Here is a 17,648-nt window from a genome sequence, read left to right as displayed (position 1 = left end):
TACACTTTGTATTAGTGTGGTAGATTTGTTAAAATTCATGTAAGAACATTTTTATGCTTGTATTAGTAACTATAGTCCCTGGTTTACAATAGGGTTCATTGTGTTACAGAGTCCTATGTTTCATCTTTTAATTTTTATCCTAGTAAAATATATACAACCTATAATTTCTTCTTTTAACCATATTCATATATGTAATGTGGTGCTGTTAATTACACTCTCAATAATGTGCTACCATCACCACCACTCATTTCCAAAACTTCACAATGAACCTAAATAGAAATTCTGTACAAATTAAGTATTAGTTACCCATTCTTTACCACAAAACTAGCCTCAGGTAACTAATATTCTAGATTCTACCTCTATGAGTTGGCTTATACAAATTATTTCATTTCAGTGAGCTCACACAATATTTGTCCTTTTGTACCTGGCTTATTTCACTTAACATACCATCTTTACATTTGTCTGTGTTGTCACATGAATGAGAATTTCATTTCTTTTTAATGATGAATAATATTTCACTGTACGCTTATAACACATATTGTTAATCCATTCATCACTTGATGGACATCTGTTTGCTTCCATCTTATGGCCATTGTGAATAATGCCACTATAAACATTGGTATGCAAATATTTGTTTGAATCCCCACTTTCAGTTCTTTGGGGTATATACCTAGTAGTGGGATTGCCAAGTCTTAAGGTAATTCTATACTTAGCTTTCCGAGGAATTACTAAATCATCTTCCACAGTGGCTGCACCATTTTACATTCCTACCAACGTGAATAAATGTTCCAGTTTCTCCACATCCTCTCCAACATTTGTGATTTGTTTGTTTTTTTAAAACTAGGAGCCATTCCATTGGGTGTGAGATGATATCTCATTGTAGTATTTTGTTCGTTTGTTTTTAATTTTTGTTTTTGAGTAATGAAGATGTTCTAAAATTGATGAGAATGAATACACATCTCATTGTGCTTTTGATTTGCACTTCCCTAATAACTAATGATGTTGAGCATATTTTCATGTGCTTTTTAGCCATTTATATATCCTCTTTAGAGAAATGTCTATCAAATCTTTTGACCATTTTTAAATTGAGTTGTTTGTCTTTTGATGTTGACGAATAGGATTTCTTTATATATTCTGAATATTAAACTCTGATATGTAGCTTTAAAATATTTTCTCCTATTGAGTAGTTTTCTTTTCACTTTTGAAATATAGCGCTTTAATGCACAAAAGTGTTTAATTTTGATGATGTGATGGCTAACACATTTTTTCATCCTTTCACTTTCAATCTATTTGTGTTTTGAGGTCTAAACAGCTTGTAAGCAACATGTAATTGTATCATTTCTTTAATTCATTCTCCCTCTCTGTTTTCTGATTGGGGAGTTAAATCCATTAACATTCTTTGGTATTATTGTAAAGGCAGTACTTATTTCTGCCATTTTATCCTTTAGTTTATATATGTCATTTCTTTTGTGTGCATCTCTCTTTCCCTTTATTGCAACCTCCATTTCTATATAGTTGATCTTTTGTGATGTGCCTGACTGGTCTCTTTCTCATTTCTCTTCTGTATATTTTTAATATGCTTTCTTTGTGGATACCCTGAGGTTTATATCACACAACTATTACCTACGAATTTGAAAAGATACCAATTTAGTTTCAATGGCATGTGTGTTCTCTGTTCCCATATCCCTCTGTTTCCTCTCTTTATGTTGTTTTTGTCCCACTTTATATGTTGCATGTTGATTATCAGTTAATAGGCATTTTTCTTATTCTACTGTATTCTGATTTTTATAGGAATTAAATAATGGAGTAGTATGTTGAGGATATAATACTATTAGGTTTTGCATTTACCATTTAGTTACCCTTACTGAAGATCCTCATTTCTTCACACAAATCTAAGCCATTCTTCCTGTCTTTTCCTTTCAACCTCCAGAACTTCCTTTAGTCATTCTTGCAGGGAAGATCCTTGGTTGATGAACACTCTCAGTTTCTGTTTATCTGTGAGTATTTTCACTTTCCCTTATTTATGAGAGACAGTTTTGCCAGATAAAGATTTTCCCTTTCAGTACCTTACATATATCATGCTACTCTCTTTGATTTCTCATGAGAAATTGGCAATTAGTCTTATTGAGGTTCCCCCGGATATGATCAGTTACTTTACCGTTGCTGCATTCAGAATTCTCTCTATATCTTTGTCATTTGGCATTCTGACTAGTATCTCTCAGAGTAGGTCTATTAGAATTTATTCCGTTGGAGTACACTGCACTTACTGGACATATATATTTATGTCTTTCAAACGGGTTGGGAAATTTTGGCCATTTTTCCTCAAGTATTTCTTGCTGCCCCCACTTTCCCTTCTCTTCTTCTAAGGTACCCATGACACATGGGCTTTTGTGCTAACTGCTGTCACTCCAATCCTTGAGATGCTGCTCAATTTTTTTCTATTTTTTCTCTACCTGTTCTTCTGACTGTATGATTTTAATTTTCCTGTCTTCTAGCTCTGGATTCTTCCTTTCTCCCTGTTGAAATCTGCTGTTCTATGCCTCTGTGTACTTTGAAGCTCTATTATTGTGCCTTTCCCATAATTTCTGGTTTGTTCTTTTTATACTTTCAAATTCTTCTTCATGCGCATACATTATCTTAATATCCTTTACCTCTTTATCCATATTTTCCTTCTTCTCTGTGAATTGATTTAAGAGATTTGTTCGAATTTCTTTGATTAGTTGTTCCAAATTCTGTCTCCTCTGAAGTTTATTTTGTTCCTTTGGCTGAGCCATATCTTCCTGTTTCTTTGTATGACTTGCAACTTTTTGCTGATGTTCGGGCACCAGATTACCTTGATGATAATAATCTCGTAGATTATTCTTCTTTTTCTTTGATTCAGTATTTGTGGAGTCCTTCTCCAGTCTCTGTCATCCTCTAAAGTGGGATTTGCCCTTTTATTAGCTGATTCTAAGGGAAGACTTTTCAAGGGGATATCTTATGTTGCAATGTTAATGATGTCACTCCCCCATAATTGATTTTAATGAGACTTTGAACTTTTGAGATATTGTGATGGAACAAATATATTTTGCATATAGAAAATATAGGTCTACTTTGGGCTCCAGAGGGTGGTGGATGTGGGGATGTGAAGCTGTATGTATCCCAGAAAAACATGTTCTTAAGTCAAATCAATTCCTATAGGTGTAAATCCTTTGTAAATAGGGCCATTTGATGAGATTACTTCAGTTATGTTTCACCTTAATCAGGATGTTTTAATCCTAATATGGTAGTCCTTTACAAGAGAATGAAATTCAGAGAAGGGGAGAGAAAAGCCATAGAAAGCAGGGAGCTGAAATAGAACCCAGAAGAAAAGGAAGAGGCCAGGAGATGCCACCATGTGGCTTGTCATGTGACAGAGGATCCAAGGATGCCCAGCTTTCAGTCCCCCCAATGCCACAGTCTTTGGGGAGAAAGCATTACCATGGTGATACCTTGATTTGGACATTTCAAGTCTCAAAGCCCATTGTTTAAGCTTAACCATTTCATAGTATTTGCGTGAGCATCCTAGGAAGCTAAAACAGACATCACCAAGCATACCAACATATGCATTGTGTGAGTCCCAGAAGAAGAAATAGAGAAATGGCAGAAGGAATATTGAAAGAAGTAATGGCTATAAATTTCCCGAATTTAATGCAGGACATGAATATACACACCCAAGATGCTCAACAATCTCCAAACAGGATAAACCCATAGAGACCCACACCATTTCACATTATAATCAAACTGTTGAGATAAATAGGGCATTCTGAAAGCAACAAGAGAGAAGGAACATGTCTTATGCAAGAGAACCTCAATCAAATTAAGTTTTGAATTCTCATCAGATACCACAAAGGCAAGAATGCCATGGGATGACATCTTTAATGTTCTGAGAGCAGAAAAATTGCCAACAAGAATTTGGTAGCTGGCAAAACTGTCTTTCAAAAATGGAAGTGTAAGATAAACAAAAACTGAGGGAGTTTGTCACAACTAGGTCAGCCTTACAAGAAATGCTAAAAGGAACTCTGCAGGTTGAGAGGAAAAGGCTCTAGAAAACAGACTGAAGCTACATGATGAATAAAAAAGCTCTCCAGTAAAGATAATGATATGGCTAAATGTTAATTCCCAGAACTATTTTATTTTTTATTTATAACTCCATTTTTTACTTTCTAAAATGATCTAAAAGGCAAATGCATTCAATGTTATGCTAAATCAACGCTTTTGGATTCACAGTGTATACATATGTAATTTTCAACAAGAATTACATAAAGAGGGGAGATGGAAGAGTTTAGCAATTTATATTCTGTATGCTATTGAAGTTAAGTTGGTATCCATGCAAGCAAGATTGTTATAGATTTAGGATGTTAAATTTAAGGCCCATGGTTAAAACACAAAGAAAATATCAGAGAATATGCAAAGTCATAGGGACAGAAAGTAGAGTACAGGTTACCAGAAGTAAGGGACAGGGGCAAAGCAAAATAAGTGTAGGATTTTTGTTTGGGTTAAAGGTAAAGTTAACGTAATGGATATGCTGAGGGTAATGCAACCTCATGAATGTTATTAATCCCACTGAATTGTATGCTTGGGAGAAGGTGGGATGGAAAGAAATATGCTGTCTGTATGTTTCCACAATTTAAAAAAAGAGAAAGAGAAACTAAAGAGATAACAATTAAATGCAATACATGAAAATGGATGGGTTCCAAAAATGGAGGAGAAAAAACTCAAAAAGACATTATTGGGACATAAGAAAAAATTGGAGCATAGACTGTAAGCTTTATATCAGTGTTGGATCCTTGATAGCTGCACTGAAGGTGATTATGTTAGTGAATGTCCTTGTTTGTAGGACATGTGTATGGAAGTGTTGAATCAAGTATGATGTGTGTAACCTGCTCTCAAATATTCAGAAAATAGAATGATCTGACCAATGTGACAAAATGTTAAAATTGATGGATCTGTGTATCTGGGTTAATGGGTTTATGCTGGGATTCTCTGAACGGGATTAGTATTATTTTTGCAATTGTCCGGCAAGTTTAAAATTATTTCAAAATTAAAAGTTAAGAATAAAAAATACAAAATATGTTAAAAATAGAGAAACAAAAAAGAAAACAAAATTAAAAACAAACAAAAAAGAGTTAAGACTACATGTACAGGGTGGGCCTTGGTGGCTCAGCGGCAAGAATGCTCACCTGCCATGCCAGAGGACCCGGGTTCGATTCCCGGTGCTTGCCCATGTGAAAAAAAAAAAAGAATACATGTACACTGCAACAAATCCCAACATTTAGGTATGTTTTAGTGCCTGCTAGTACAAACATTTGCTTAGGTATCAAAAGACTTTTAGAAAATGTAAAACTTGTTAAAGTGACGTTGCTGGGGCAGGGGGTGGGGAGACAGTGATGAGAGAACATTGTGCTAAGGTGTGGACTGTTTAGAAAGCAAAGTGTAGTCGATAGTAAAATAAGAAATGCTATTTAAATTTTCCTCATATCTTACTATTTTGCTTGAGGCTATTCTGATCAGGGCTTCTATTGGGCCAAAAAATGACAAAAAGAGTAAAAACAAACCACAAAAGTCTCTCCACCCTAAATCCCATTAGGTTATGGGTGTAAACAGTTGAGGCCAATGACCTCTAAATGGCATTACTCTCTTATTATTTGCATTAAATGTTTATTGTTATTTATCTTTTCACAACGTCTCTATCAGATTATGCCAATTCACGGTGTCCCCAGCCCAAATTAGGTGATCAGGGTGGTCCCATGAAAGAGCTAATTTGCAACTTTCCCACTCCCAAACACCGAAGTCATTTCTAAGGGATTATTGAGAATAGCTGGATTGAAAGTATAGTGTGGTGAAGAAGTTTCCAGCTCATTATTTTATTTTATGGAGGAAGACTTTGCACGACACCTCCCAGTAAGGTAGACATTAAGTTTCTAGATGGAAAACTTGGGGCCTAATCGTCTCTGCCATGCTGCTGGTGGCATGGCATATCTGGGAGCTACACCAGATGGCAACATATAAACCAAATGGTACAAGCCCAAAGCCGTATTTGATTAAGAATTGTATTCTTTGTGGGAGGCAATAAAAGCTCAGACGGCAAATACTGGTGAACTCTCCTCCAGCACCTGCTGCTGCAGCACAATGCTTCGGGAGGCTTCAGGAGGACCAACACAAAAATAGTTTGCACTACAGTAGGTGAGAGAGGTGAAGGAAAGAGACAGACTCAGTGAAGCCTATGTAGGAGGAAAAGAAGACATTCAAACTGAACAGGTGACGTGCTCCTCTGAGTAATGAGGACACTAGGTCTCTCCATCCCATTGCATTTCCCTATTACAAGTCATCCCCAACCATCCCTTGTTTAAAGCAGGCAGCAGCTGCCCAGCAGGTCGTCTGCCTTGGCCTCAGCCCCCTCCATTCCATTCCACACACCGAAGCGTGGAGCTCTTTTGAAAATGCTCTTTCGGGTATATCGCCTGTGCACTTAAGCCCATGAAGGGGCCTCCCATTTCTGTTCCATTTCTTCCATTTCTCAGGAGAAAGTCCAAACTCCTTCTTTTTTTTTTCTTCCTTTTGCCGTTCTCAGCGCCCATTCTTTGGTGTACTAAACTTCTTGTAGTTTGTTTAAGCCAGTGAGGCTCTCTGACCTTTACTTCTGGGAACTCTCTTTTCTTTTTTATCTGGCTGATCCCTCCTAATTTTTCAGGACTCAATGTAGTCATCCCGGTATGTGAGCCTCATTATTACACCCTTAACTCCTATCACGAGTTATTACATTCCTTAGGCTGTTCAATTATCTGTCTTTCTTGCTGGACATATCCGCTAACACAGGGAGTTTAAAATTTGCCACACCCAATATTAAGTATTTCCTTTGGCATATCTCACTTGATTCTCACCACAGTCCTATGAGGAGGACACTCTGATCGCATATAATTGAGCCAAGGCTGATGTTAAGTATGAGTTCGTTAAGTCATAGAGCTAATAAGCTCCAAAAGGGCACGATGCCACTGGTCTTGCCTATGATTTAATTCCTAGCAATAAGAGATTACCTAGCACTTAGATGGCAAACAAATGTTCATTTAATTATAGCTAGCACTTACATTGTACTTATAAACCTATCTTATCTCAATCCTTACAATATAAGATGGGGAAACTAAGGGACAAAGGTCAGTTTCCCTCCCATGACTGCACACCCAGGACTTCAACCTCAGTAGCTGGCTTCAGAGCCCATGCTCTTAGTTACTGCACAGTTCTGCCTTTGCATGAGTGGACATGCTTAGAATTACAGACATATTAAGAAATAAATGAAATACCCAACAAAGCAAAGCTAACTGAGAACACTACTTGATAAGACAATTCCTTAATCCCGAGGCTGCCTCCCGAGAAGTCTTCCACTGTCCTGACAAGAGTCACACTCTCAGCCAAATGAAAATATGTCTGAAAGAAAGAATCCCTTTTTATCCTGGGGCTTCCAAGCTTCACCGACTAGTAATCAGTGATATAAAAATATTCAACAAAAACATTTCCCTCATTCTTTTGGCTCTGAAATTTGTAACCAAGTGACATTCTTTGGAGAAAAGGAAGAGAGAAATCCCATGGGATTAAGGTGAAAAGTTGAAACCAACCAGCTATACTGAAATAGGGCTGCTGTGGTTTAGGGAAATAGAAGAATGGAAAAATCCTTATAATTCCTAACAAGGCAAGAAAGTTTAGTTTGGCCTCATCAAGTACAAATAGAACTTGGGTGGCAGAAGGGAACAAACAAAGGAATGCTTTCATAGTTGTGTTTTCCTCCCTTCCCCAAATGGAAGAATTCATTGTTATGTTTCTTCTCATTTCTGTTTTATTTCAGCAGTTTCTACCCCAAAGAATTGTTTTAAAAGATCATCTCAGCATTTTTTTTTCCTTTTTTGCAAAATAGAAGAAATTTGAGTAATGAGTAGAAAATAAAATGTACTCTTTTGGGGATGATGACTCTGGGGATATGAAGACCAAGGGACCTCTGAGGGAAGGACTCGTTCCCAGTCATAAGATATGTCCAGGCAGCTGTTGGTAGCTCCAACAGCTGGTAGCTCTAGTGCAGGAGACTTCAAAAACTGACACAAATCTGATACGCAGACTTATTTGACTTGGCTGCTGACTTTTTGTAATACTGTACTATCTTGTGACTTGACATATATTTGATTAAATCATGAGGAATAGCAACAATTGGTGATTTCAGCCCATCATTTGAATGTGTTTAATCCAGTGGACCCCATTTGCATTCTGACTCCTAATATCTCTACTCTGAGTTTGATGGTCAGGAGGCCTGAGGCTCTTGATAGTTTCTCCAAGTCTCTCTGAAGAATGCTAGCTCTTTCTTATGCTGGATAGTACACCTAAACATGTAAGAACGAGTAGGTCCCTGTGATGGACACTTGACTTATGAATACAAATGGATATTTATTGCCACAATTTTCCCCGTAGTGCCTGTCCTGTTTCCTATAGTTCCCATTTATACTGTTATAGGAACTTGGTAGGATGGCCATCCTCAGGAACTAGACAATGTAGTATGCAAGGGCTCTCTTTCTGCCAACCACATTGTGAGATCTTAACAATTGGACCTAGAAATGGAGGAGACAGTAAGGAAATTGAGGTTGGTTGTGCCCATGAAAAGGTCCCAAAATTTGTGGCATGGTGTACAAGGGAATCAACATACTGATGCCCAAGGGCTATATTGACCAACACACTTATGAATACAGCAGCAGCCAGTTAGAAGAAGCCAGAGGCTGCATGCAACATTCTTTACTGGAGAGTTTTATTTATTTATTTATTTATTTATTTATTAAAAAAATATAACAAACAAACAAAAACATTTATATGTGATCACTCCATTCTACATATATAATCAGTAATTCACAATATCATCACATAGTTGCATATTCATCATTTCTTAGAACATTTGCATCAATTCAGAAAAAGAAATAAAATGATAACAGAAAAAATATATATACATACCATACCTCTTACCCCTTGCCTTCATTGATCACTAGCATTTCAAACTAAATTTATTTTAACATTTGTTCCCCCTATTATTTATTTTTATTCCATATGTTCTACTCTTCTGTTGATATAGTAGCTAAAAGGAGCATCAGACATAAGGTTTTCACATCCACAGAGTCTCATTGTGAAAGCTATACCATTGTTCAATCATCATCAAGAAACATGGCTACTGGAACACAGCTCTACATTTTCAGGCAGTTCCCTCCAGCCTCTCCACTACATCTTGAACAACAAGGTGATATCTACTTAATGCATAAGAATAACCTCCAGGATAACCTCTCAACTCTGTTTGGAATCTCTCAGCCATTGAATTTCACTCTTCCCCCTTTTGGTTGAGAAGGTTTTCTCAATTCCTTGATGCTGAATCTCAGATCATTCTAGGATTTCTGTCCCACATTGCCTGGGAGGTCCACACCCCAGGGAGTCATGTCCCACGTAGACAGGGGGAGGGTGGGTAGCTTGCTTGTTGTCTTGGCTGGAGGGAGAGGCCACATCTGAGCAACAAAAGAGGCTCTCTTGGGGGTAACTCTTAGGCACTGGAGAGTTTCTTGTCAATAATTTTAGAAGAGTCGCAGGAGACTCTGGAGCTTAGCCAGAATTAGAGTTTGGAAAATTTTGGATCAGTAGGGGAGAAGAGAAGACAAACCGCAGAACAAAAAGAATTGAGGTGGCTGGTGCGATGGTGGCTCAGTGGTTGAATCCTCACCTGCCATGCGGAGACCCAGGGTTTGATTCCCAGTGCCTGCCCATGCAAAAAAAAAAGAAAGAATTGAGACTCCAAGTCATGGGTCCTGAGTAGTATAGCGATTGAAAAGGTAGAAACCAAAGGTCAGCTGTGGCTAATGGAGACCAGTAGCATAAACATAAGTGGCTAGTCTGCCAGATTTGATTTACTAATATTTTGTTAAGAATTTTTGCACCCGTGTTCATGAGACCATGTTCATCTAGTATTTAGTAGTCTTCCTTGTAATGTTTTTTTTTCCTAGCAGTTAATTTTATTGCATTTTATAAAGGTATCGATCCACAATGGGTTGGAAAGAATAAAAACTGATCTGTGCCCGTTATTGATTGCTTCTCACCTGCAAATTTACCCTTTTTAGCTGTTCTTTAAAAATGGTTTTGAACCCTTTTAATCTTTTTCCTTTGCCATTTGACTTTGAAACTTTGTCAGTGGACAGTGCCAAAGAGCCACTAGGAAAAGGGGTTTTGCTTCATAATGCTGGTGAGGTTGCTTGACAGGCCCATGTAATGCACATGGCTATACTTAAATCCAGTTCCTGCGACATATGTGGCTTCCCCAGTGTCCACCTCCTGCCATGAAAACTGGGTCTCCAGCACCAGGTTGCTATAGTACATAGTTTCTCCACTAACTGGTTCTTAACTGGGAACTTTAGCCAACAGCACCCAGGAGCCAGCAGTACTTCCCTTGACTAATATTTCTACTCTGCGTTTTATGGTTAGGAGGGCTGAGCACCTTGGGAAGTTCTGTACTGCAGTTCCTCCAGTAAAAGTCTTCCCTGTGAATGGCTATCCCTGGCATCCCAGAGGTGAGATTCTGGCAAGTTCCAGAGGACAAATTTCCGGTAAGTTCTGCACACCTGGCATCACAGTGACTTTTCTGCCATTGGTTATACTCTCTCCAACAAAGTTTGGATTCAACAACTCTCAGCTGGAATTTGGAGGGGGTTCTTTCTCAGTTACACTATCTCAATCCTAGGAGTACTGGCTGCCCCTCATCTCTTCTGTTCCTATATTCTTTAGCATTCTCTTTACTTTATACTAGCCATTCCTTTTTTACTCCAATCCCTGTTAATGCGAATTCTTTATATTAAACCAACTTTTTAAAAAATTGCTGTGTTGTTTCTCTCTCTGGATTGGACCCAAATTAAGACATGTTCTCCCGCCCAGATGGTATAGGTCATGATAATCATGGTAGAGATCTGATAATTTCCCCATAACTATTCCCCTCCTATTCCACAGAAATGAATCTTATTCATGGTGGCCCAGAATAAAAATGACATTTCCTAGACCTTGTAAAGATAGCTCTGAACACGGGACCAATGGCCAATGGGATGGAAACAAAAGCGTCCTCCAGCAACTTATAAAACCTATAAGGTTATAAGGTTTTATAACCTTAAGAGAGCTGGTTATAAATCATGGCCCTCACCAATCAAGATGGGAGCCTGAGATGCTTCAGGGCTCATCCCCACACAGAAGCTTCGAAGAACCAGCAAGCATTGGCAGAAATATCTTTCTCAACATTTCAGAAAACAGTTAAAAGATTGCCACAACAGGCAAGAGCCGAATCAAGAGAAGGCAATTTAAAAATGATCAGACTTGGAAGAACTGGAGAAAGAACAGCAAACTGACCCCAAAGCAAGCAAAAGGAAAGAAATAACAAAGATTAGAGCAGAAATAAATGAAATTGAGAACATGAAAACAATAGAGAAAATCAATAAGACCAGAAGTTGGTTCTATGAGAAAATCAATAAGATTGATGGGCCCTTAGCAAGATTGACGAAAAGAAGAAGAGAGAGGATGCAAATAAATAAGATCAGAAATGGAAGAGGAGACATAACCACTGACCCCACAGAAATAAAGGAGGTAATAACAGGATACTATGAACAACTTTACGCTAATAAACACAACAATTTAGATGAAATGGACGGGTTCCTGGAAAGACATGAACAACAAACTTTGACTCAAGAAGAAATAGATGACCTCAACAAACCAATCACAAGTAAAGAAATTGAATCAGTCATTCAAAAGCTTCCTAAAAAGAAAAGTCCAGGACCAGACGGCTTCACATGTGAATTCTACGAAACATTCCAGAAAGAATTAGTACCAACTCTGCTCAAACTCTTCAAAAAAATCGAAGTGGAGGGAAAGCTACCTAATTCATTCTATGAAGCCAACATCACCCTCATACCAAAACCAGGCAAAGATATTACAAAAAAAGAAAACTACAGACCAATCTCTCTAATGAATATAGATGCAAAAATCCTCAACAAAATTCTAGCAAATCAAATCCAGCAACACATTAAAAGAATTATACATCATGACCAAGTAGGATTCATCCCAGGTATGCAAGGATGGTTCAACATAAGAAAATCAATTAATGTAATACACCATATCAACAAATCAAAGCAGAAAAATCACATGATCATCTCAATTGATGCAGAGAAGGCATTTGACAACATTCAACATCCTTTCCTGTTGAAAACACTTCAAAGGATAGGAATACAAGGGAACTTCCTTAAAATGATAGAGGGAATATATGAAAAACCCACAGCTAATATCATCCTCAATGGGGAAAAATTGAAAACTTTCCCCCGAAAATCAGGAACAAGACAAGGATGTCCATTATCACCATTATTATTCAACATAGTGTTGGAGGTTCTAGCCAGAGCAATTAGACAAGAAAAGGAAATACAAGGCATCAAAATTGGAAAGGAAGAAGTAAAACTATCACTGTTTGCAGACGATATGATACTATACATCGAAAACCCTGAAAAATCCACAACAAAACTACTAGAGCTAATAAATGTGTACAGCCTAGTGGCAGGTTACAAGATCAACATTCAAAAATCTGTAGCGTTTCTATACACTAGCAATGAACAAGCTGAGGGGGAAATCAAGAAACGGATTCCATTTACAATTGCAACTAAAAGAATAAAGTACTTAGCAATAAATTTAACTAAAGAGACAAAAGACCTATACAAAGAAAACTACAAAAAACTGTTAAAAGAAATCACAGAAGACTAAATAGATGGAAGGGCATACCATGTTCATGGATTGGAAGACTAAATATAGTTAAGATGTCAATCCTATCTAAATTGATTTACAGATTCAACGCAATACCAACCAAAATCCCAACAACTTACTTTTCAGAAATAGAAAAACCAATAAGCAAATTTATCTGGAAGGGCAGGGTGCCCCGAATTGCTAAAAGTATCTTGAGGGAAAAAAAAACGAAGCTGGAGGTCTCACGCTGCCGGACTTTAAGGCATATTATGAAGCCACAGTGGTCAAAACAGCATGGTATTAGCATAAAGATAGATATATCGACCAATGGAATCGAATAGAGTGCTCAGATATAGACCCTCTCATCTATGGACATTTGATCTTTGATAAGGCAGTCAAGCCAATTCACCTGGGACAGAACAGTCTCTTCAATAAATGGTGCCTAGAGAACTGGATATCCATATGCAAAAGAATGAAAGAGGACCCGTATCTCACACCCTATACAAAAGTTAACTCAAAATGGATCAAAAATCTAAACATTAGGTCTAAGACCATAAAACAGTTAGAGGAAAATATAGGGAGATATCTTATGAAACTTACAATTGGAGGCGGTTTTATGGACCTTAAACCTAAAGCAAGAGCACTGAAGAAAGAAAGAAATAAATGGGAGCTCCTCAAAATTGAACACTTTTGTGCATCAAAGAACTTCATCAAGAAAATAAAAAGACAGCCTACACAATGGGAGACAATATTTGGAAATGACATATCAGATAAAGGTCTAGTATCCAGAATTTATAAAGAGATTGTCCAACTCAACAACAAAAAGACAGCCAACCCAATTACAAAATGGGTAAAAGACTTGAACAGACACCTCTCAGAAGAGGAAATACAAATGACCAAAAGGCACATGAAGAGATGCTCAATGTCCCTGGCCATTAGAGAAATGCAAATCAAAACCACAATGAGATATCATCTCACACCCACCAGAATGGCCATTATCAACAAAACAGAAAATGACAAGTGCTGGAGAGGATGCGGAGAAAGAGGCACACGTATCCACTGTTGGTGGGAATGTCAAATGGTGCAATCACTGTGGAAGGCAGTTTGGCGGTTCCTCAAAAAACTGAATATAGAATTGCCATACGACCCAGTAATACCTTTGCTAGGTATCTACTCAAAGGACTTAAGGGCAAAGACACAAACGGACATCTGCACACCAATGTTTATAGCAGCATTATTTACAATTGCAAAGAGATGGAAACAGCCAAAATGTCCATCAACAGATGAGTGGCTAAACAAACTGTGGTATATACATACGATGGAATATTATGCAGCTTTAAGACAGAATAAACTTATGAAGCATGTAATAACATGGATGGACCTAGAGAACATTATACTGAGTGAGACTAGCCAAAAACTAAAGGACAAATACTGTATGGTCCCACTGATGTGAACTGACATTAAAGAATAAGCTTGGAATATGTCATTGGTAACAGAGACCATCAGGAGTTAGAAACAGGGTAAGACAATGGGTAATTGGAGCTGAAGGGATACAGACTGTACAACAGGACTAGATACAAAAACTCAAAAATGGACAGCACAATACTACCTAATTGTAATGTAATTATGTTAAAACACTGACTGAAGCTGCATCTGAGGTATAGTTTTTGTTTGTTTGTTTTTTATATATATTTCTGTATTTTTATTTTTATTTTTTTCTCTATATTATCATTTTATTTCTTTTTCTGTTGTCTTGCTATTTCTTTTTCTAAATCGATGCAAATGTACTAAGAAATGATGATCATACATCTATGTGATGATATTAAGAATTACTGATTGCATATGTAGAATGGAATGATTTCTAAATGTTGTGCTAGTTAATTTTTTTTTAATTAATAATAATAAAAAAAAAAGATCAGATCCCCTGGCATGCTCGCTAGCCCCTCCCACATCCCCTTCTTGGCTTGCCATGGAGCTAGTGTGGTCCCTGTTCCCAGTTCCAGAGAGAGCAGAGTAAACCCGGTGTGCATTCTGGAAGCATGTATGTCTGGCCCACTCTGTCTGGTGTTAGCCCACTCACCAAAGACTTACCGTTCCAGAGTTGTCCTGTGTGTCAAAGGCAGCTCATGGAGTTCTACTATAGAAGACTGTAGAAAAATAGTCAAATTGCAAACCTGGGGCATGGTTTGCTGGGGACTGCAGGGAAATGCTGTTTCTAAGGAAAGCAGAGAATATGGATCTATGTAAAAGGGGAAAAGCTGCTATAAACATTCATGTACAAGTTTTTGTGTGAACATAAGTCTCCATTTCTCTGGGATAAATGTCCAGGTGTACAATTGTTGAATCAATTGGTATTTGGATGTGTAGTTTTTAAAGACACTGCAAACATTGTCCAGCATTCCCATCAACGAAGTACGCAGTTTCTCTGCATCTTCATCAGATTTGGTGTTGTTACTATTTTTTATTTTAGTATTCTGATAGGTATAATGATAAATTGTTGTGGTTTTGATTTGTATTTCCCTTATGCTTAATGATGCTGAACATCTTTTCATGTACTTATTTGTCATATGTAAATCCTCCTTGGTGAAATATCTCTTCATGTTTTTCCCCATTTTCTAATTAGATTTTGTTTTATGCTGTCTTGAGAATTGTTCATATATTCTAAATATTAGTCCTTTGCAGGATATGTGGTTTGCAAATATTATCTGCCACCCCATAACTTATTTTATCATCCTAATAACAAGGTCCTTCACAGAACATAAGCTTTTAATTTTGACTAAGTCCAATTTACCATTTTTTCTCTTCATGCATTGTACTTTTAGTATCAAATCTAAGATTCTTTGTCTAGCTCTAGATTCTAAAGATACTCTTCTATGTTTTTGCTGAAAGTTTTATAGCTTTATATTTTACATGTAAATCTGAGATTTCACATGTCTTTATGTGTTTTCTAATTTCCCATGTGATTCTCCTCTGATTTGGTTGTGTAAGAGTGTGTTCTTAGTGTCTACATATTTGTGAATTTTTCAATTTTCCTTCTGTTATTGAATTCTAGTTTCATTCCAGGTTGGAGAAGATACTTTGTAGATTTCAATATTTTATACTCACGGGACTTGTTTTGTGAGTAATCATTTGATTTTTCTTTATATTTCCTATTGCTTTGGTGAGATGTTCTATCTTTCATTTGGGTGTTTGTAATTCATTTTGAAGGAGTTTAGTGGTGGAAGCAACCCAAATATCCATCAATAGATGGATGGACAAACAAAACAAATGTGGTATATGCATACAATGGAATATTATGCAGCCATAAAAAGCAATGTATAACTGATACATATGACAATATAGATGAACCTTGAAGACATTATGCTAAGGGAAATAAGCAAAACACAAAAGACAAATACTTTAGGATCTCACTGATATGAAATCATTTGTATAAGCATTTCATAGAGTTAAAATCTAGAATATTGGTTATCAGGGGATGGTTTTGGGGTAGAGAATAGGGCGCTAATGCTTAATTTGTAAGAATTTCTATGTAGGCTCATTGTAAAGTTTTGGAAATGTATGGTAGCACATTATTATGGGTGTAATTAATAGCACCACATTACACATATGGTGTTCTAGTTTGCTAGCTGCCGGAATGCAATATACCAGAAACAGAATGGCTTTTAAAAAGGGGAATTCAATAAGTTGCTAGTTTACAGTTCTAAGACTGAGAAAATGTTCCAATTAAAACAAGTCTGTAGAAATGTCCAATCAAAGGCATCCAGGGAAAGATACCTTGGCTCAAGAAGGTCGATGAATTTCTGGTTTCTTTCTCATCTGAGAAGGCACATGGTGAACACAGTCACGGTTTCTCTCTCATCTGGAAGGGCACATGGCAAGCACAGCGTCATCTGCTAGCTTTCTCTCCTGGCTTCCAGTTTCATGAAGCTCCCTGGGAGGCATTTTCCTTCTTCATCTGCAAAGGTCGCTGGTTGATGGACTCTACTTCTCGTGGCTATGTCATTCTGCTCTGTTTTCTCTGGATCTCCTTCATTCTCCAAAATGTTTCCTCTTTTATAGAACTCCAGAAACTTCTCAAGACCCACCGAAATGGGTGGAGACATACCTCCAGCTAATCCAGTTTAACAACCACTCTTAATTAAATCACATCTCCAGGGAGATGATCTGATTACAGTTTCAAACATACGGTATTGAATAGGGAGTATTCTGCCTTTATGAAATGGGATTTAGACTAAAACATGGCTTTTCTAGGGGACATACATCCTTTCAAACCAGCACATGTGGTTAAAAGAGGAATTATTAGGTTGTTTATATGTTACCAGAATAAAAATTAAAAGATAAGACATGGGACTGTAGAACACAGTGAACCCTGTTGTAAACCATGAACTATAGTTGCTAGTACAAGTATAAAAAATGTTCTTATGTGAGTTATAACAAATGTACCACACTAATACAAGGTGTTAATAATAGGGTGGTATATGAGGGAAAAAATCCACCTTAACTAAACTATGGTCTATAGCTAATAGTACAATTTTAATATTCTCTCATCCATTGTAATAAAGGAAGTACCCTGATGCAATGTATGAAGAACAGGGGGTATATGGGAATGCTGTAATTCTTACATGATTTTTCTGTAAACTTATAACTTCTCTAATTACAAAAAAACTAATTAAAAACATCAGTTATGGGTGTGGTCTGCTCTAGGATGCAATTCCCTGCTGTTTGTAGACCTGGGAAACTTAGAGAACACATTATCTGCTTCCAACATACAATGGAGGGTTGGGCATAGGATAAGCATTCCTATTCCCATAGGGAGAAATTGGAAGGAAAATGGGAGTCAGGGGACCCAAACAATT

This window comes from Tamandua tetradactyla, chromosome 24 (assembly GCF_023851605.1).
Source record: "Tamandua tetradactyla isolate mTamTet1 chromosome 24, mTamTet1.pri, whole genome shotgun sequence".
Lineage (NCBI taxonomy): Eukaryota > Metazoa > Chordata > Mammalia > Pilosa > Myrmecophagidae > Tamandua > Tamandua tetradactyla.
Note: the sequence above shows the minus strand (reverse complement) of the source record.